General features: G+C 50.3%; 1 protein-coding gene across 5 annotated transcripts in view; it reads left to right on the top strand.

Moving 5' to 3' along the window:
- LOC144770906 (uncharacterized) overlaps window positions 1–19,632 on the top strand; it is a 330,820-nt gene that overhangs the window by 96,320 nt on the left and 214,868 nt on the right. The window lies entirely within an intron of this gene.

Here is a 19,632-nt window from a genome sequence, read left to right as displayed (position 1 = left end):
CATCTTCTACGACCGTTCGCGACCACTGATGATGTGTACGTAGATGAAAATGCCTCTATCAGCCCTGGGAGTTCCCAGAACTAACAGAAAGATCGACCTTGTGTCTGACCCCCGCAGATTCAACTAGGTACACAGCCACGACCCTACGGCTACCCAGACGGCAAGGCAATTTTAAAACAAAAAGAAACAATACAAAGTATTAGCAAACTTCCTGGCCGGAGGCAATGTATCAAAAATTAAACATATAAAATGGGCAGTTTCCTGCTTTATTTGTCCATATTGCGAGAACGTAAGTTGTATCTCAGTTTTGCAGGAGCCGTCTGATCTGGAAACAGTGTATTTTCAGCCGACGTTGCAATGTTCACGTTTTCAGATGGCAAATGTTCTTTTGGTGCAGATGACAAATGTTCAGGGTTCAAAAGAGCAGTTTCAGGAGGAGAGTCAGAATTTGGTGAATCAGTGATTAGTTTTGCATCGCTGAAAGGTATGAACCTGGGGACTTGTTCCGTTTCAGAGGTACCGATTCCTTTCTTTACCCAGTTATCGTAAGGAAGTGGCAGAGGCACACGTTTGACATGTGTCGTATGGATCCAGTTTTTCCTTCCGGCCACACGAATAGCAGTTCTCGTTGCTAGTAGGACTTGGAAAGGGCCAATGAATCTGGGCTGAAGATTTTTTGTTCTTGCAAAATTTCTGATGACCACCTGATCACCCGGTTTCAGCTGATGGCCTGGACTCTCCGGTGGCTTTGGCAATGCATCGAAAACCTGTTGGTGAATAAGACTCAATTTAGCAGTCAAGTCGAAAAGGTAATCAATTAACATTGGGTATTCCAGCTGCTTAAATTCTTTCGGTCTAGGTACCCCCCAAACATTTGCAGGACGGCCAAAAACTATTTCATAAGGACTAAGCCCTACTCTAGAATGTACAGTTGCTCTTGTTGATAGCAAAGCCAAAGGCAATGCGTCTGGCCAGGACAAACCCGTGGATGCTTGTATCTTAGCAAGTTTCAGTTTAAGGGTGCCATTGTAACCCTCGACTAAACCCGCGGACTGGGGATGATTCGCACTATGAAACTTCTGTCTAATCCCTAGGCCGGCACACACACTCTGCATAACTTTCCCTACGAACTCACTTCCGTTGTCTGACCATACAATCCGTGGCATTCCGTATCTGGGGAAGTATTCTTTAAGAAGAATTTTGGCAGTGGATAAGGCAGTATTGTCCTTTAGCGGGTATGCTTCGATCCATCTGGAGAAAGCACAAACTACCACTAGGACGTATTTCAGGTTATTACAACGATCCATGTGAATGAAGTCTAGCTGGATCACTTCAAAGGGGCAGGAAGGAGGAGCGAAGTGACCTGCAGGTGTGGGGATTCCCTTGCCAGGATTATGCATCAAGCATACCATACAATTTCTCACCACTCTCTCTGCACACTTACTAATCCCATCATTCTTCCAGACCGGAGCCAACATCTTACAAATCCCTTTTGAACTGATGTGCGCTGTTCCATGTGCCATCGTTACTACTGCAAGCACATACGCATCAGGCAACATCCAACGCTGTTGTTCCGACAAATCAATCCAACACCCACTCGAGTCCAATTTACCCGTGCTCTCTCTCCATGCAAGTTTTTCCTCCTCAGTCGCCTCTTTCTGAATTTCCTTCACGCTTTCCACTGTGTCTTCACACATTCCAGACTCAGAAATCCATCTTGCAGACGTTGCAACATACATTCTACTCATCATATTTCTAGCTGTCTGTTTTGCAGTTTCATCGGCAAAAGCATTCCCACGACCAACATCATCCGTGATTGCTTTATGAGCACTGCATTTCACAATCGCAACTTCAGTCGGTAAGGTTAGAGATTCCAACAAGTCATTAACTAGCTGACCATGTTGAATCTTAGTCCCATGGGACGTAATGAAACCTCTCTCTTTCCACAAACGGCCAAAACTATGGGCCACGCCGAACGCGTACTGACTATCTGTGAACACATTCACTCTCTTTCCCTTAGCTAAAACGCACGCTCCTGTTAGCGCGATCAATTCTGCAGCCTGGGCAGAATTCTGACTCACTCTTGCAGTCTCCACAATCGTACTCAAGGTCGTTACTGCATAAGCAGCAGTCACATCACCATTCTCCAATTTGAAACAAGACCCATCAACATACAGCGTGCCATCTGGATCTGATAACGGAGTGGTTTTTAGATCAATACGTCCTTTGGTTTCTTCTTCAGTTTTGAAACAACAGTCGTGTGGTTCGGAATCACTCGACTCTTGGCTAGTCGGCAACAATGTTGCTGGATTCAATACATTGCATCTTTTGATCTGAATATGACTAGCTAACAGTGTCAGTTCATAACCTGATAATCTAGCACTGGTAAGGTGTTGCGTCTTGGTTCGGTTCATGAGTGTATCCACAGCATGAGGAACCATAACTACTAGCATGTTGTTCATTACCAAACCAGCAGATTGTCGAATGGAAGCTGCAGCTGCGGCTGTAGCTCTCAAGCAACTAGGCAACGCTCTAGCTACTGGATCTAACGTTGATGAAAAATACGCACAAGGGCGTTGTTTATCACCAAATTTCTGCGTCAAAACACTCAATGCACAACCTTCTCTCTCGTGGACATAGAGCGTGAATGGCTTACTGTAGTCGGGTGTACCCAATACAGGTGCTGAACATAGTGCATTTCGCAATTCAGAAAAACTCTGCTGACATTCAGCAGACCATGGCACCGGACTCGGAACACCTTTCCCAGTCAAGGCTACCAATGGTTTTGCTAGAAGAGAAAAATTCGGGATCCATTGCCTACAATATGAGGTAATACCTAAAAAGGCACGTACTTCTCTCTGCGTGCTAGGAACATTCATCTGTGTAATTGCTTTTATTCTCTCTGGGGTCAACTTCCTTCCCTCCTTTGACAAGAGATGACCTAGGTAGGTCACTTCTTGGCAGCAGTATTGCATTTTTGAAGGTGACACCTTGTGATTCAAATCTGACAAGTGATGCAATAAAGAAATCGTAGCTGTTTTGCAAGTTTCTTTGTCATCAGCAGCCACTAGAAGATCATCGACATATTGTATTAAAGCAGAACCAAGAGGAAGTACGAAGGAATCTAACTGGCTTTTTAATGCTTGACTGTAAATGGATGGGCTTTCACAATAGCCTTGTGGAGCGCGTTTAAACCTGAAGCTTCGTCCTCCTAGAGAGAAACCGAAGATATCTCTGCTTTCCTCGGCTATCGGAATGCTGAAAAAGGCATTTTTCAAGTCGACAACTGAAAACCATGCTGCTGTAGCAGGAATCAACGTTAACAATGCAGTAATGTCTGGTACCACAGGAAACTGTGGGATCACAATTTTATTAACCTCTCTAAGATCAATTACGAACCTATATACTGGAGGCTTTGTTGGGTCAGTTCGTTTCAAAATAGGCAGTACAGGACTATTACAGACATTACCTCTGGTTTCTTCTATAACGTCTTTCTCAATCAGATCATGCACTATCAGTAGGAGCGCACGCTCACCTTCACTAGAGATTCTGTATTGTGGAATTCGTGGAAGTTTGACATTTGCTTTCAAAGTTACTACATAGGGTGGAATTTCCAATAGACCTACATCATTAGGACCAGTCGCCCAAAGAGTATCAGGGAGTGAACGCAGCTCTGGTGGGAGCGCATCCATCGACAAGTACATCGGAGAGATTATTCTTTTACCCAACGTAAGCTGTACTCCTGCTGGAGAACAGTACAATGTCGCGTACAGGCGTTTTAACAAGTCTAAACCAAGCAGATTTTCGTTACAACCTGTCGTCAAAATCAAGGGTGCTTTCAATTGACGGGGTCCAACAGAAATAGACAAAGGACCAGAAACAGGGTTGTGAACAGGGGCGCCCGAAAAACCTACTGAAACGTTTGTTGAGCCAGACAAAGGTGCGCCAGGGAGTTTCGCATGTATGATAGAACTTTTTGCTGCACCAGTATCCAACAGAAACGGTTCGACTATACCTGATGTTGCTACTGCGACATATGGCCCACTCTGATCTACTGGAACTGATACTACTCCCTCTCTTTGTCCATGGCTGTCCTAGTACTCACTTTGCTGAACTTCCTCACTAGCTTCATAATAGTCTTCAACATGATACTGTGGAGACCTATTCTGTTGGGCAGATTGACCATTTCGCTGGTCGAAATAATTAGAGGGGCGATCACTTGTCTGTGGAGGCATAGCACCTCGTCCTCGACCTCTAGAGTTTTGCATAGAACTACCACGACCTCTCTGAGCTGCCGCAGTATTATTTTGCGTTCGAACTGGACACTCACTTTTGTAATGACCTTCCATTTTGCAATAAGCACATTGATTCCATTGGTATTGTGGCCTTTGAAAATTATAATCCGTTCTTTGATAAGACCCTTGCTGCATGTTAGTCTGATTCGTGCGAGGCGGATATGCTTGCTGTAAAAGGACTTTAGTTTTTAAATCTTTCGTCTTTTTATCTGATTTTTCCTTCTCTTCTTTATCCCTATTTTCATAGTACTGAGCAGTCGCAAGTATTTGCGCAGTCGTAGAGACAGCCCACGCACTTTCAGAATTCTTTAATTTACTACTAAGTTCTGGCAACAGATTGTGCACGAATTTATCAACAAATAATCTCTGGCCTCCTTCTGTGCTCATATCCTGACCACTATGATCCACAAAAGTCTCTTCGAATCTTGTGAAAAAGTCGGAGACGCTTTCGTCTTTCTTTTGTTTGCACGCGGACAATTTGTCCCAGTTAACGCGCAATGCTGGCATCAAGGTTTTCATTAAATCGATTATTCTACCAGGCAAATTAGCAATTAAAGGTTCAGGTTTGGAACCACCTATTTGTTGACCATCCGCTGCAATTATAGCTGCCCAATCACCACCTAGGGCAACTGGATGATTCTCTTTACGAATTTTAGCCCAAATTGGTTGCGGTACTACATTACCAAATAGCAGATCTATGTCAGCAAGATTCAATACACAAGCGTCAACCGTTTGAGCCAACTCTTTGTAGTACCCTGCAGGATTTTTACGCGGATCTGGCAAGGCCTGTTTCACTGCTAATACTTCAGCTCGTTTCCATGGAATATGTATCCATACTCTCTGGAATTGTGCCGGAGCGGCTGCAATACCAAGGTTTACATTAGCTTGCACAGCTTCACGCCAAATTGGTGGAACCTCTCTCATTGGGTATTGACGATTTTGTTTCGTACTGCGTTTCCCTAACTCTCTTGGTGAACGAAGGGATGAGTCGGTTCTATAACTTAGAACCAGTTCCATCGCTTCTTTTATATTTTGTCCAACTATCATACCTGCAGCAAACTCTTTCTGAACATTAATTAATTCTTCTAGATTTGATTCAGGGTCATCCTCTTCCAATTCCTCACGTAGAAGGAAACACATTTCATCGAACACATATCGTTGTGTCGGTTCATTCCATTGCATAAATGTATCTAATACATCTCGTACATTATATCTTCCAACTTTTGAAACCCATCTAAGAGCAGTGGAATCTAATATTCCTCGCTCTTCAGTACTGGGAAGCTGACTACGCCTCTGTACAGAGTCAGAGGTAGGAGTCTTAATCAGAGTTTTATAGAAGGGAGATAGAATATTGGAGACAGAATCAGTGATTCTCCGACGAACAGAAAGCGGAGTCATAATATTAGCAGAGGCAGTAAATAGAGTAGCAGTTGGAACAGATAGATTAGGAACAGTAGGAGTAGCAGGAAAAATAGCTTGTGAACTAGCAGGTGTGAGCGATACAGGTATAGGTAAAGAAGCCGGCAACCCTGGAAGAGGGGTTGTCGAAGGAACATTAATATTGACCACAGGAGGTACAGGAACTTGATTCAGGGGAGCGGGAACACCAGGTTGTCCAGCAACCGGTAATTGAACATTCGGTATAGGTGGAGCCGTAGCACCCTGTGCATACGGTGGGGGTGATCGTAACAAGTAAGACAACAGGGGATCCTTTTCAGGGTCCTCTACTATCTTAGCCGTACTCGATGGTAAAGCAGGATAGCACTTGTCTATCGCTAAATTACGCTCTCTATTGGCCACCTCCATCGCTTTTTCAGACTCGTTGAGTTGCAGCTGTCTAGCAGACTGTTCTAAAGTCAACTCTTGCTCTTTCTGTTCTTTCTTCAACTTTTTAATTTCTCTCTGTTTAGATTCTTTTCGCCAATAACGGAAAGAATCAAACATTGCCGGCCGGGCTTTCTTCTTAAACAACCTTCTTTCTAGATTATCGAGAACTTCAGGTTCAAAACTACCATGTAGTGGCCAACTAAGGACACCATCTTTCTCTGTGAAGCGGATCCATACCTCGTTATAAGAGATAGGGCCCACACCAAATTTGCAATATAGATCATAAAGGGGAGTTCCAATCGGAGGAACCAAACACGAGTCCTCCAACTGGGAATCACTGTTGCAACTAAAACAAGACAACATACAATTTTTCCGACTTACCATTTTATAATCCGGAACACAAAACAAACAAGACACAAACAGAAAAGATGCGCACTCGAACCAAGAACTTAGGCCTACCAGAAATGACAAATGTATCGATACCTGAACTGAACAGAATGATTATCGTAACCAGAATAACCAGTGATAATCTTACAGAACTGAACTGAACTGAGAACTAAAAGGATTATTCAAACACGAGCAACCCTCACAAAATACTTAACTGAGGTACTGAAGACGTCACCAAGGAGAAACCCGTCACGTCTCGCCGTACTAAGGACTGCACCTCGGGTCCAAGACAGGGCGACGGTCAAGGCAACGGACCACTGCAGCCGTCTGAACGGGAACCCTCGTGGAAGAGAACGTCGGGGCCACTTTTGCGATATGCCGGGATCGATGAAGTGGGGCGCCTCCCTCTGAAATCTTCACACGAAGCTCCTCGAACTCTTCAGGCTTTTGGACCGGTACCGAATGACGTCGCCCCACGTAGGGCGCCAATTGGAGTTCTGGACTTTTTGGTTCCGTCCAGAGGTGTCAGGGACAACACCCGAAGACCCCGGAGTTCAACCTGTCTCGGTGCACAAACAAACAGAAACACGGGCTTCTCGATGGTGGCGTCAAAGACCAAAGGTTTATTACTGCAGGGACACAGAAGTCACAGAAACTGCATACGGGCAGTGTCTAGGAGCCTGTTCGATTTGAACAAAGAGGGTTGCTCCTTATATACTAAATATTGGGCTTCAGGCAAATTCTTTACATGTTACCACAGTTCTAAACATTCGTGTCTTAAACAATAAATATTTGGCGTTGCACAGGAATCGTCAACAGTATCTGATGTCAAAACATTACGAATGAGGGGTTCCCACTATTCCATCATAATCCCATGTCAATTTCTCATACAAGACCCGGACCGCCTCATCGTAAATTTCGTTACCTCCCCCTAATAAAGGCCCAGAAGGAAAGGAGCAGAGCCAGGTGCAGAAGATAGAAAGACAGGATAAGAAATGTTTGTGGGTCGTAAATGGGCACGGTTACCAGCTTCGGCCGCCTAATCATGATCAGGCCAACGAACACAAGAACCAGTATAGCAGGACTGGCCTCAGGCTGGGGAGGCAGCTCTTGCCGAGTCATGCTGCCACAGCGTTGCTGGCCTAAGGTGCACGTGTCACTAGCAAGGTGAATCGCCGGTTAAGGCCTATGTGTCCTTAAATAAAAAGAGGTCATTGCGTGTCCATTGACTATGTGAGGGCAAGGAATACAAAATGGCTTCCGTGTTCTAAGATGGATGCCATGGGTAAATCACAAATGTGTTGGTAACAGGAGTGCTCTTGCTCGTAGCATAGCGAAAACACCAGGATATACTAAATGGATCATTTGCGGTCCACTGATACCAAAATTATGTATTTACGACAATGTTACAAACACGAGTAAAATCGTCACGGAACCTCAGAGAGGAGCATGTAGGCGCGGGGGGGGGGGCGGCCTGTGTATGTGTGTGTATGTGTGTGCGTGCGTGTGTGTATGTGTCTTGGAGTGCGTGTGTGTGACTGTGGGGGAGGGTGTGTGTGTGTGAGCGAGTGTCTGTCTGCGACGTGTGTGTGTGTGTGTGTGTGTCTGTGTCTGTGTGCATGCATGCATGCGCGGTAGGCTGGGAGGGCGGCGCATGCGCAGTAGGCTGGGAGGGCGGCGCAGGACGGAACGTGCGCGTTCGCGCAGCCAAATCCGAATGCTAAAAATCGTGCCAGTTTTGTGTCCCTCATTCCCCGGCATCAGCCGACTATAAGTCTCCGTCCCTGTTCCAGGGCGAGACCTAAAAAGGAAAAAACAGAAGCAGGAACAGAGTACAATACAGCAATTACAGTAAAATAGAATGAATTCAGAGGCCAAAATCTGACTCAGCAAAGGGGCACAATCACTGACCTAGGCAGCTGCGGCCTCGAACACCTCCCAGGAGCGGGTAAGATTGGGTCAGCGGAGGTGTCGGAAACAGCGGAGCTGCTGGGGAGAGAGCAGATCTCAGACCAGGGGCCTTTAGATAAAAAGGCTGTTGTCAAAAATATCCTGCCCAGCTGTAATCCGGTTTGCTTTTTGTACAAAGTCATGAAGAGGTAAGCTGCCAGTGAGAAGAGCACAATTCAAACCAAACCTCAACAATTGGCTCTTCAGCAATTGCTGCTTTTATTATGCCAGTTGCTTTCGTGCTACTATGAAAAGCGCAAAAATGCTGCTTATTGCAGTTGTGTTACATAAAATGTCAAATAAATAAATGGGGAATTTTGACTCATAAGTGGTTGTCTTGTATATTGTAGAAGAACATTGGACAGTAGTGCATTCGATAGGTAGGCTCTAGCAGCAGCATCGTTGGGATATGTTATAGAGCTAACCTCTGTTATTACCAAGAGGATGTAATGGCTATTCAGTGAGGAACTCTCTGGGGCCAATAGACAGGAGCAAAGGTCCAGACTATCCACAGGGCAAAACATATTTTGGTTCCTATTGCATGATTTTTTGTTTGAATATGTTTTATTGGTTTTACAAAAACATGAATACAACATCATTGATCAACTCAAGCCATAACAAAGCATGTAATCTCCACAAGTCTACACAACATTCACATTGCATCTTTGTACTCAGGATGTTACCAGTGTCATATCTTGTGGAAAAGGGGGTAACTTGGCACGAGGTAGGGCACTGTAGTCTAGTGGTATGTCAAATGTCATGGCCTCAACTCCCAATGATCGGTGCCAACCAGTAGCTATTGGGAGGATCCATCCTGTGTCATGTGACACTACCCCGGTGTCCCGGCCTCGTGTGTCTGCGTCCTCTCTCCTCAGGGCTCACATGAGGTCTGTTGCCTTTTCATCTCGTGGCCAAGATCCGAGTACCCAGTGTGTCTATTGCTGTGTCCGAGGCACTAGCGTGCATCCCTCCCACTCAGGTCATCCAATGCGCTCATAGTATAGTGTGGTCGTGATCGAGCGTGACAGTGTTGCCGTGGATATGTGTTCTTGTCTGTGACAGCCTGAACAGTGGACCTGTCAGCGGAGCCGTCTCAGCTCATGGAATCTAGAACTGGCCAAGCGGTCAATGGAACAGGGGATAAAGAAGAGGGAAAATTAAAAGATAAAAATCGAAAGAGAAAAGTGAAAGAGTGGGGAAGAGTCAACTTGGAAGTGTGTGTTGTGCGATATGGTGAGAGCGTACTAGTTTAATAGGAGCTGGGTGTGGCTGTTGTGTGCGGTCAATTCCTACTTGTCTGTCAATGGACTGTCAACTCGGTGGTGGGTGGGTGGGCCGCGGCGGCGTGGGGGGTACATTCGCGCAGTTCTGCTGTGGGTATGGCCGCCAGGGTTTAGTGTTCACGTGAGTGGGCCGCAGGCACCCCAAGGCCGGCGTGTCGTGTACGCTCATACGTGAGGCTCCAGTATTCGGGCATCATGTCCTCAGCATTGCACGTTACGTCGTGGCCGCGTCAGGGTGGGAATGACCGGGGGAATTCCCTAAATCTGGCATTCTCGGTGGAAGGAGCATAGTATCCCATCCCAAAGGTTTGCTATGGGAAATGCCCGAAGCCCCGCTGTCTCTTCCCTGTGGAGAGTAATGCTCTCTGCCCTTGCCCAGTTGTCAAATGAGGTGCGCCAATGTTCAGCGAGCGGTGACTCTCTGCGTTTCCAATGTTTGGTGAGAAGCCTCTTAGCCGTGATGAGGCCCAGGTCCCAGAAGCGGGAGGGGACCTTGTCGTGCTTCGTTCTCTTATATTGGCCTAATAGACACACCTCCCACGTATGTGGCACTTTCGTGGCAGTGCTGTTCTCCAATAGCGACAGGACCGCCCGCCAGTACGTCTGTATCCTTGGGCAGAGCCATAACATGTGGACGAGATCCGCTCCTGTCAGAGTGCATCTCGGGCACTCCGCGGAGGCGTCTGGGAAGTACTGATTGATTTTATCCGGCAAAAGGTATGCCTTGTGTAATATGTAAAACTGTATAAGCTTAAATCGAGCGTTACGAGGAATGTACTTGGGGCCTTCTAATATCATTGTCCACTCTTTATCCGTCCACTCCCTCCCTCTGTCCATCGCCCACTTATCACGCAGCGGCTGCAGAGTGAGTTGCGTGTGCGACAGCAGAGCTTGTGCCAACCAATGGATCACGTGCGAGCCATTCCCCATGACGTATAGGTATTGCACTAGTTGATGGGTAGGCGGCTCTTCCGCAATGCTTCCCCATACTTGCGCGAATGCCCGTACTATGGACGCATGCTGTAGGAACTGCCCGGCAGGCAGTCCCGTGTCCTCTGCGAGTATCGCGAAAGGGATCAAGGCGCCATCTGCGTACATATCCGCCATGGTGTCCACTCCCGACCTGTCCATGGCTCCATTGCTGACTCCGTCACCACACCCGTGGCTCTGGGAGTACCCAAAAGTGGGCGCGCCGGGGCATACGGCCTCAGCGTCTTTGTGAGCCGAAGGCTTCGGGAGTAACATTTGCGGGCCACTACAATGTGTAGTTGCGTCTGGCGTGTCATCTTTGTTAGATGGTGGAACATCGTGTGTATTTGGGTAAGGGACAGCATACCCGTATCTGTGGCTGTGTCACCCAAATGTCTATCGCTTAGCCAGGCCGCTACCCACTGCAACTGTGCTGCCAGGTAATAGAGCTCCTGGTTGGGTACCGCGAGGCCCCCAGCGTCTGCAGGGGTGTATAGTTTCCTCAGCACTACTCGGGGCCTCCCTGCGTTCCAAATAAGGTCCCTGATCATGGTTTCCAGCTCCCTGAATACACGGGCCGGGACATAGGTTGGGATGTTGGCATAGTAATATAGCAACCTTGGCAACACAATCATTTTCACCAGCGTTACTCTGCTTGGCACGCTAAGCAGGAGGGTCTTCCAAAAGGAGATTTGCGAACGTATGGAGATGATGGCTCGCGTCAGGTTACCATCCAATACTTCAGGTAACGTTCTGTAAATATGCACCCCCAGGTATCGAAACGTGGTGGGGTACCAGGCGAGCCTCACATCGCTGATCCTGATCTCGGACTCCGGGGCCCAGTCGCGCCCCCGACTTGGCCCAGTTCACTTTAAGTCCTGACATCGCCTCGAAAGTTCGGAAGATGTCCGATAACTCCGGCGGTAGGAGGGTCAGGTCCCTGACGTACAGGAGCAGGTCGTCCGCATAGAGCGAGACTGTGTGTATTCCATCCGCTAACGGGATTCCCCAGTCTGCGCCTCTGCCTCTCAGTAATTCCGCAAGGGGCTCCATCGAAATGAAAAGAGCAACGGAGACAGCGGGCATCCCTGCCTGGTGCCGCGTCTGACTTTGATGGTAGCGGACAGCAGTTTGCCCGTGCGAACTCGTACCTCAGGCCTTCTGTACAGCAGACCGACTAACTCCATGAAGTCATCGCCTAGATTGAACTTACGCAATGTCGCCAGTGAATAGGGCCATTCCACTGAATCGAAGGCTTTTTCCAGATCCAGAACTAAGCATCCCGACCGCGGCCACCTTCGCACTGCATATGCCTGCACCCGAAACAACCTCCTTATGTTCTGTGAGGTGCTCCTGGTGGGCACAAAGCCATTCTGATCCCCATGCACAAGATTGGGTACTAGTGGTGTTAATCGTCGGGCCAGTGTTGACGCCTGTATTTTATAGTCTGTATTTAAAAGCGCCAGATGCCGGTATGAGCCGAGACGTGTTCTATCTCTGCTCGGTTTGAGGAGAGACACCAGGTTCGCCTCATTCATTGACTGGGGCAGAGACGAATCCTCCAGTGCCGCAGAGTATGTCCGGAGTAGTTCGGGTATTAGTATGTCAGAACATGTTTTGTAGTACTCGGCTGGCAGCCCGTCCGGGCCTGGAGCTTTCCCATTTGAAAGGGCGAAAATGGCTTCGCGCAACTCGTCTGGTGCGAGCGGCATACCCAAGTCATCCTGTTGTTTTTCGGTTAACTCAGGCAGCATGATAGTGTCGAGGTAATCAGCGATGTCTGATTGGGGTGTATGCTGCTGCGATTCATACAGCGCAGGTAGTGCCCCACGAAGGCCTCATGTACCTCTTCCTGCGTGTGCACCACTGCCCCAGTGGGAGTTTGTATCGCCGTTACTGGGGCCGTGCGATCTTCTCGACTGATCAGCCAGGCTAGCAATTTGCCAGGTTTGTCTCCTGTGTGGTGTGTGCGGGCCGAGTGGGCCATGTAATTGAGGTGTCGCAGCCTGTCTAGCAATTTCTCACAGCACAGCACTGAGACCGCCCTCATCGCTGCCACCGATGACATCCGAGCCCTGATGGACAACGGAGAAACAGCGGCCCTCATCCTCCTAGACCTCTCCGCGGCATTCGACACTGTCTGCCACCGCACCCTAGTGCAGCGCCTCAGCAACGTCGGAATTCAGGAGAAGGCACTGGAATGGATCGTCTCCTTCCTCGACGGAAGAACACAGAGAGTCCGTCTACCACCGTACAAGTCAGAGGCCACCGAAGTCATCTGCGGCGTCCCTCAAGGATCCTCGCTGAGCCCCACCCTCTTCAACGTCTACATGAGCCCCCTCGCGCCCATCGCACGCCAACACAACCTGAACATCATCTCCTACGCCGATGACACCCAGCTGATCCTCTCACTGACCAACGACCCCGCCGCTTCCAGAGCCAACCTTCACGAAGGGATGAAAGATGTAGCCGAGTGGATGACGACCAGCCGCCTGAAACTGAACTCAGACAAGACGGAAGTCCTCATCCTGGGCTCTTCGCCCTCCGCCTGGGACGACTCCTGGTGGCCCCCCGCCCTGGGCACCGCACCCACACCGACAGACCACGCACGCAACCTGGGCTTCATCCTGGACTCCTCCCTCTCCATGACCAGACAAGTCAACGCCGTCTCCTCGTCATGCTTCAACATCCTGCGCATGCTACGGAAGATCTTCCAGTGGATCCCCACCGAGACCAGGAAGACGGTCACCCAGGCCCTCGTCACCAGCCGACTGGACTACGGCAACGCCCTCTACGCCGGAACCACCGCCAAGCTCCAGAAGAGACTCCAGCGGATCCAGAACGCCTCAGCCAGACTCATCCTCGACATCCCCCGACGCAGCCACATCTCCGGACATCTGAGAGACCTGCACTGGCTCCCCGTCAACAAGAGAATCACCTTCCGTCTCCTCACCCACGCACACAAAGCCCTACACGATCAAGGCCCGAGCTACCTCAACAACCGCATCAACTTCTACGCTCCCAAACGCCACCTCCGATCAGCCAGTCACGCCCTCGCCCCCGTCCCCGCATCCGAAGAACGACAACAGGAGGAAGGTCCTTCTCCCACCTGGCCGCCAAGACCTGGAACTCCCTCCCTCCCGACCTGCGCCTGACCCAAGACCACCTCTCCTTCAGGAAGAAGCTCAAGACCTGGCTGTTCGAGCAGTAGCAGCACCCCCCCCCCCAAGCGCCTTGAGACCCTCCGGGTAAGTAGTGCGCTCTATAAATGTCCTTGATTGATTGATTGATTGATGCTCAGTTCGAGCTGTTAGTAGCCCCGTGTCTTGACCCTCCGCTGCTTCCTGTTCTCCCTGTAGCAGCCCTGTCTCTATGCGTGCCAGGTCTCTCTCTACCTGTTGCCTGGAGTTGGCCTGTGTGCCCATGCAGTGCCCTCTGAGCACCACTTTGAAAGCGTCCCACTCAACTTGAGGAGTGGACACTGTGCCTGTGTTTTCATCGAAGTACTGTGCTGTTTGTGTGCATATGGAATGTCTGAAAGGGCCGTCTAGAAGCAAGTCTGGCTGCAGTTTCCAAGTGGGCACCGGGGGGTGTAGTCGCTGCCATGTCAGGTCTATTATATGCGGGTTGTGATCCGAGTGTGTGCGCCCCATGTAGTATGCTTCCGTCACGTGTGGGAGCATTGCACTAGTGATCATGCATCTGTCCAGTCGTACGTGTAGGGAGTGTGCCCCTGCAAAGTATGAGTATACCCTGGTGTGTGGATTGCGGATGCGCCACGCGTCCTTCAGGTCCAATTGTTCTGTCCATGTCCGCAAGGCCTTCGTGGCGATCCGGGTTTGTGAGCCCGGTGGTGGAGGAAGTGACCTGTCCCGTGTCAGATCGAGGACACAGTTATAGTCCCCACCCAATACCCATGGGATTCCGTGCCAAGGTGCCCGATAAGCGCACCAAAAAGTCTGCGTGTTCTGTGTTAGGAGCATATATCGAGGCTAGGACCACCAACTTCCGATCGAGGCTGCCGTTCACTACAACAAACCTCCCCTCCGGGTCCACGTGTGTGTCAGTCACCGTCAATGGGGTACCCGGCCTTACCCACACCAAGGTCCCTCTAGCATATGAGGAGTAATTTGTGGCGTAGAGCTGCCATCGCCATCTGCTGCGCAAGACAAAAGTCTCTGCCTCATTGAGGTGTGTCTCCTGCAAGAGAGCTATCTGGATGTGGTGGCGTTTGAGGTAAGAGTAGATTTGATAGCGGCGGGACGGTGTGTGCATGCCCCTCACATTCCACGTGCAGATCTTCACAGTAGACATTGCATACCATTAGTATGTCCCCCGCCCGACCCCTCCACCACCACCCGGCCAACCACATGAGCCTTAACATGGGAATGCCCCCGTAAGGGCATCTTGGAGGTACGGTCGCTCTCACACACCACAACACACCACAACACAGGCATAAAAGGAGTCAGGGAGAACATTTCAGGCGAAACGATGAACCGTGGTAGTCTATAAACATGAAAAATACCAAAAGGTCGGCTGCCAAACATGCCCCAGTCCATACTCTCAAGGAGAGAAACAAAGTTTAAAGCTAAGGGGGGTGTCGTGCGTTTAGCACTATAACTGTGTCCGAATGATTAAGTCTGTAGTATGGGGGCCCCGTCCCTCCCGGAATTTGCATACCAGGCTAGGCCATTTTCAGAAGAGCAAATAAGTGGATACACATGCATTAAACATCATACGTTACGTGTCCCAGTCGAGCTCCAGCCGGGCGGGCCGGCGCAAGGCCAGTGTTCCAGCCACACACGGCCCACCGCCACCCGGGCCCCTGTGGGTCGGTCGGCCATTGCTCCACACCCGGGACAGTCCTTCCGTCGGCCATAGGTCCGGCGAGCACCTGTCTCTCCATGCACAGCTGGATCACGAGTCAATTCCGGCAGGGAAGTGTGCTCCAAACGGCCGGGGCATCGCGACCAGACCAGTTCCAGGTCCGCTCGAGGCTCCAAACATGTCCCGGTGAGTGCCGCAAGGGCAGTGGGTTCCCAGCGTGCAATGAGTGGATCATATCCGCCGTCTGAGGCGTGACATCAGGTCGTTCTTCCGATGCTGGGGAGTCTGTGAGGCCGTAAATAGCTTCGTCGTCGCTGGGGAGGTTGTGAGGGCTGCCATTAGTCTCACGTTTGTTTTTTCCACATCTATGCACTGCAAAACAGTTACCCATATTCATAATAACAAAACAACCTTGGTTCAACCCATCACATAACTCATGTACCATCTACATAGAGTTTAATAGTCACAATAACATCGAGTGACTTGTATATACAAAAGATACTTTCTCCTGGGTAAGGAGAGCCCAGATGATGACTAGGGCGGAACCGTTTGGGAACTGATGGGCACTTTTTCCCAACTGTGGGATTGTGTTGTTTATTTGCACTTATTGCACTTTCGTCCAACCATTTAGTACCTTCCATTCCACACATCGTCATTTCAATTTGACCCTCAGACGTTCTTTTTGTTATTGATGTATAGTATTGGGGTATATGTCTGATAGGGTCGTTAATCTAGCCCCTGGACCCTTTTCTCTACATGTTTTGTTTTTTGGCTGCCATTAGTCACCTAGCTCAATGCAGGAGATTGGCTGAGTTCCATTACCATGCGAAGGGCGTCTTGTTTCTCTCGTTGTGTGATCTCCGCTGGAGGGGTCATGCGCGACGTCTCCCGTGCGTCACCCGGTGGTTTCTGTCTGTTCCTACGCGGTCTCCGGGTGCCTCCAGTGCGTCGTTGGTCAGGGACACCAGTCGTCCTTCTGGGGCCGTTTCCGTGCCGCTGTCTAGCCATGCCTCTACCTCTTCCGGGCTGGTGAAGAAATGCGTTTTCTCGTGAGCCACCACCCTCAATTTTGCAGGGAATAAAAGAGAGTACTGTAGTTCGAGTTGCCTCAGGCGTCTCTTCACTGCCAGGAAGGAATGTCTTTGCCTCTGTACTTGCACCGTGTAGGCCGGATGAACATAATGGCCGTGTTATCAATCCGCACTTCCTGGAGTTTGCGCGTTTCGCGTAGAATGGAGTCTCTATCTCGATAATTCAATATGCGGAGCAGCATTGGCCTGGGGTTAGAGCCCGTTTGTAGTGGCCTTGTCGGGACTCGGTGCGCGCGTTCTACTACAAAGTACGGTGAAAGTGACCCCTCCGGGAGAATGTCTCTCAACCATTTTTCCATGTGTTCCTCTGGGTTCCTCCCTTCCCATCTTTCCGGCACACCCACGATTCGCACGTTGTTTCTTCGTGCCCTCCCTTCTGCATCCTCTGCACGGTCTTCCAGGAACTCCACTCTGTTCAGGAGATATTGTACCTGCTTATCTGTTTAGGTGACCTGTGGACGTAGCTCCTTCATGTCGCTCTCCAGGGATGTGGTGCGATCCGCTAGCTTCTTATGGTCAGCTCTCAGGTGGGTTAGGTCAATGGCGACACTATCGATTTTGGTCGCCAGGGAGGTGCGAGTAAGCTGGATGGATTCCTCTAGCCTCTCCATGGCAGCCAACATGGTGTCAAGCTTGGCCGCCGTTTGATCCGGCTCTGCGTTCTTCCCGGTCTTGTCCATCTTACCCTTAGTTTGCGTGTTCCAGGTCCCAGTCCGGGTCCTGGTCCCACCTAACATCAGCACCCCGGTATGTGCTCGATCCTCGGCGGTGGCGGTGTCAGGGGCGCTCACACTGGCTGGCGAGGCGGCGCAAGCACGAGGTCTGCAGTTGGATCGTGGGTTGCAGCCTCCTCTCGTTATTGTGTCAGCACTCAATGACAGCGCTGGTCCGCTCTCCGCTCACTGCGTAATGTTCAGGGGTGTCCTGGCTCCAGCATTGGTCAATCAGCCTCCGCCACAGTGGGCAGCTCAACGTGCAGGTTACAGTTAATGGTGGCGCTCCATTTAATCAGTTCGCGCAGGCTTCCCAGACCGCGGCCAATACCTTCTGACCGGTAAGTGGGTGCGTTGCCGTGCCGTCGGGCCAGGCGGTCCTCAGCGCTCTTCGCAGGCGGGCCTCCGGTGCGTTATGCCTGGCAATAGGGCACCATTCACTGTCCACTCCTGTATTCACCCCAACGCATGCAGCGTCTGTCACCTCCCAAAGCCCCACCTCCCGTGGGCCGCTATTCCAGTGTCTCTTGTGGCAGCAGGAGCCGTCCCTGCTCTCCTCGGCCGCTGCTTCTCGTACCTATATGTGGTGTACCGCCACGTGGTCGCAGGGCGGCACCTCAGGGGCTCCAGGCCGTGTCCACCTACGTCAGTGCGGTCGTGGTTCCCGGTCTTCTCCACCACTGTGTGTCCTGGCGCAGATGCCGTGGCCCAGTTGCCAGCCCGGGGCCTCAAGGGTCTTCAGCGCCGAGTTCTGGCCCTGTCCCAATCTCCCAGCCGCCTTCCGTGTCTGCCCTCAATGTGCTGGCTCGAGCGCTGCGTCACCACGCGGGGGCTTCCCGTGCTCACTCACTTCTCCTCTGCTGGTTCTGGGGAAGGCAGCGTGGGGAATTCAGTGCCTTCCGTGCTCCCCCTGCCAGCTCCAGGCCACGCCTCGGGCGGTTTCGATCCCTTTCACCTGCGCCGCCGCTTCAGACCGCAGGCCGCATCTCCGGGCCCAGCTCTCCCGCCAAAGCCGCGGTCTCTCCTGTGGCCGCGTCCAGCCCGGTGCCGACCCGTCCGGCCACTCCGCCCCGAAGGCCTCGGTGCCGCCCGGCACCACTGATCTCCACCAAAATCGGAGGGGCACACGTCTGCGATGTCCTGCGGTGTTGCCTGTATTTTTCGGTCAGCTACTGCAGGTATTACGGCGGATAAATTCTCCGGGAAGGGGAGCTCGAAGTGGAGCTCTACCCAAAGGCGTCCATACCAGTTGCGTGCTTAGCCACGCCCCCCCTTGGTTCCTATTGCATGATGTCCTTGGTTTGAAAATCTATAATTTGTCTCCTCGTGTATTCAACATATTTCAGCCTTCTTCACTCACATTATCAGTTGGTGATGGGCAGCAGTGCCCCAGAGCCAGTCGAGTGGAAAATCCACACATACCCTGAAAACAAAAGTTTGTGGAAAGCTGAGGTATGGGGACCAATTGAAAGTCTGGGGGCATGAAGTAGAGGTAAAGATGTAGTGAGAATTAGGTCAAACAAAGGTTAGAGAAAAGCCTGCCTTCCCAAATGACGTGGTAGAAATCCAAGCAATGGTGGACTCTAAGGGAGGTTAGAGAGCTCAACACTTCCACCTCCAGCTGACGATTAGGTTGTTTCAAATGAAGTGGATGAGCTACTAAACAAACACTGTTGCTGGGCCTGTTGCCATTTATCACTGCTTACTACTTTGAAGTTACAAGTTACTGGTAAGTAACTTATGCTTTTCTCAACTTCCTAGGCTACGTCAACCTCTTGGACAGCTTTCCCTGTGGATTTGTTGTCTCTGGAGACACTTTGAGTCAGGGAGTACAGATTTATTTTGCCATGGCTTGAGGCCTGGGGCTTGTGGCAAGAAACGCTTTCCCTTTGATGATCCATGATAAGTGCATCTACCGCCTCCATCCAGACCGTAAGCATCAAAACTGCTCGATCAGACAAAAGTTTTCACAAAAACCTTGAGGCTAGGATCTGGTACAGGCTGAAGAAAGAGGGAGGCACCTTTGTCTGATGAGGAATCGTCTCAGAAATCTGCACCCTACACCTCAAAAAGGTGCAGAATTTGCCTCTGTCAACCTCTGATCAAGAAAAGGTTCCTTTTAAAGTCCCTGCAGTAGATGGCTCTGCCCGGGGGGAGACCCCCTTCTAGGTTCCTGAAGAATCACATGTCCAGTTCAACAATTTGCACTTCGGTGGGTGTTCCCTCAATTTCAGGCACTTGTCGAAGTGTCATTGTTGCTCCCAGACTTTAGCATGAAGACCCAGGAGAG

Source organism: Lissotriton helveticus, chromosome 7, assembly GCF_964261635.1.
Source record: "Lissotriton helveticus chromosome 7, aLisHel1.1, whole genome shotgun sequence".
Classification (NCBI taxonomy): Eukaryota; Metazoa; Chordata; class Amphibia; order Caudata; family Salamandridae; genus Lissotriton; species Lissotriton helveticus.
This window is presented reverse-complemented; position numbering and strand designations above follow the sequence as displayed.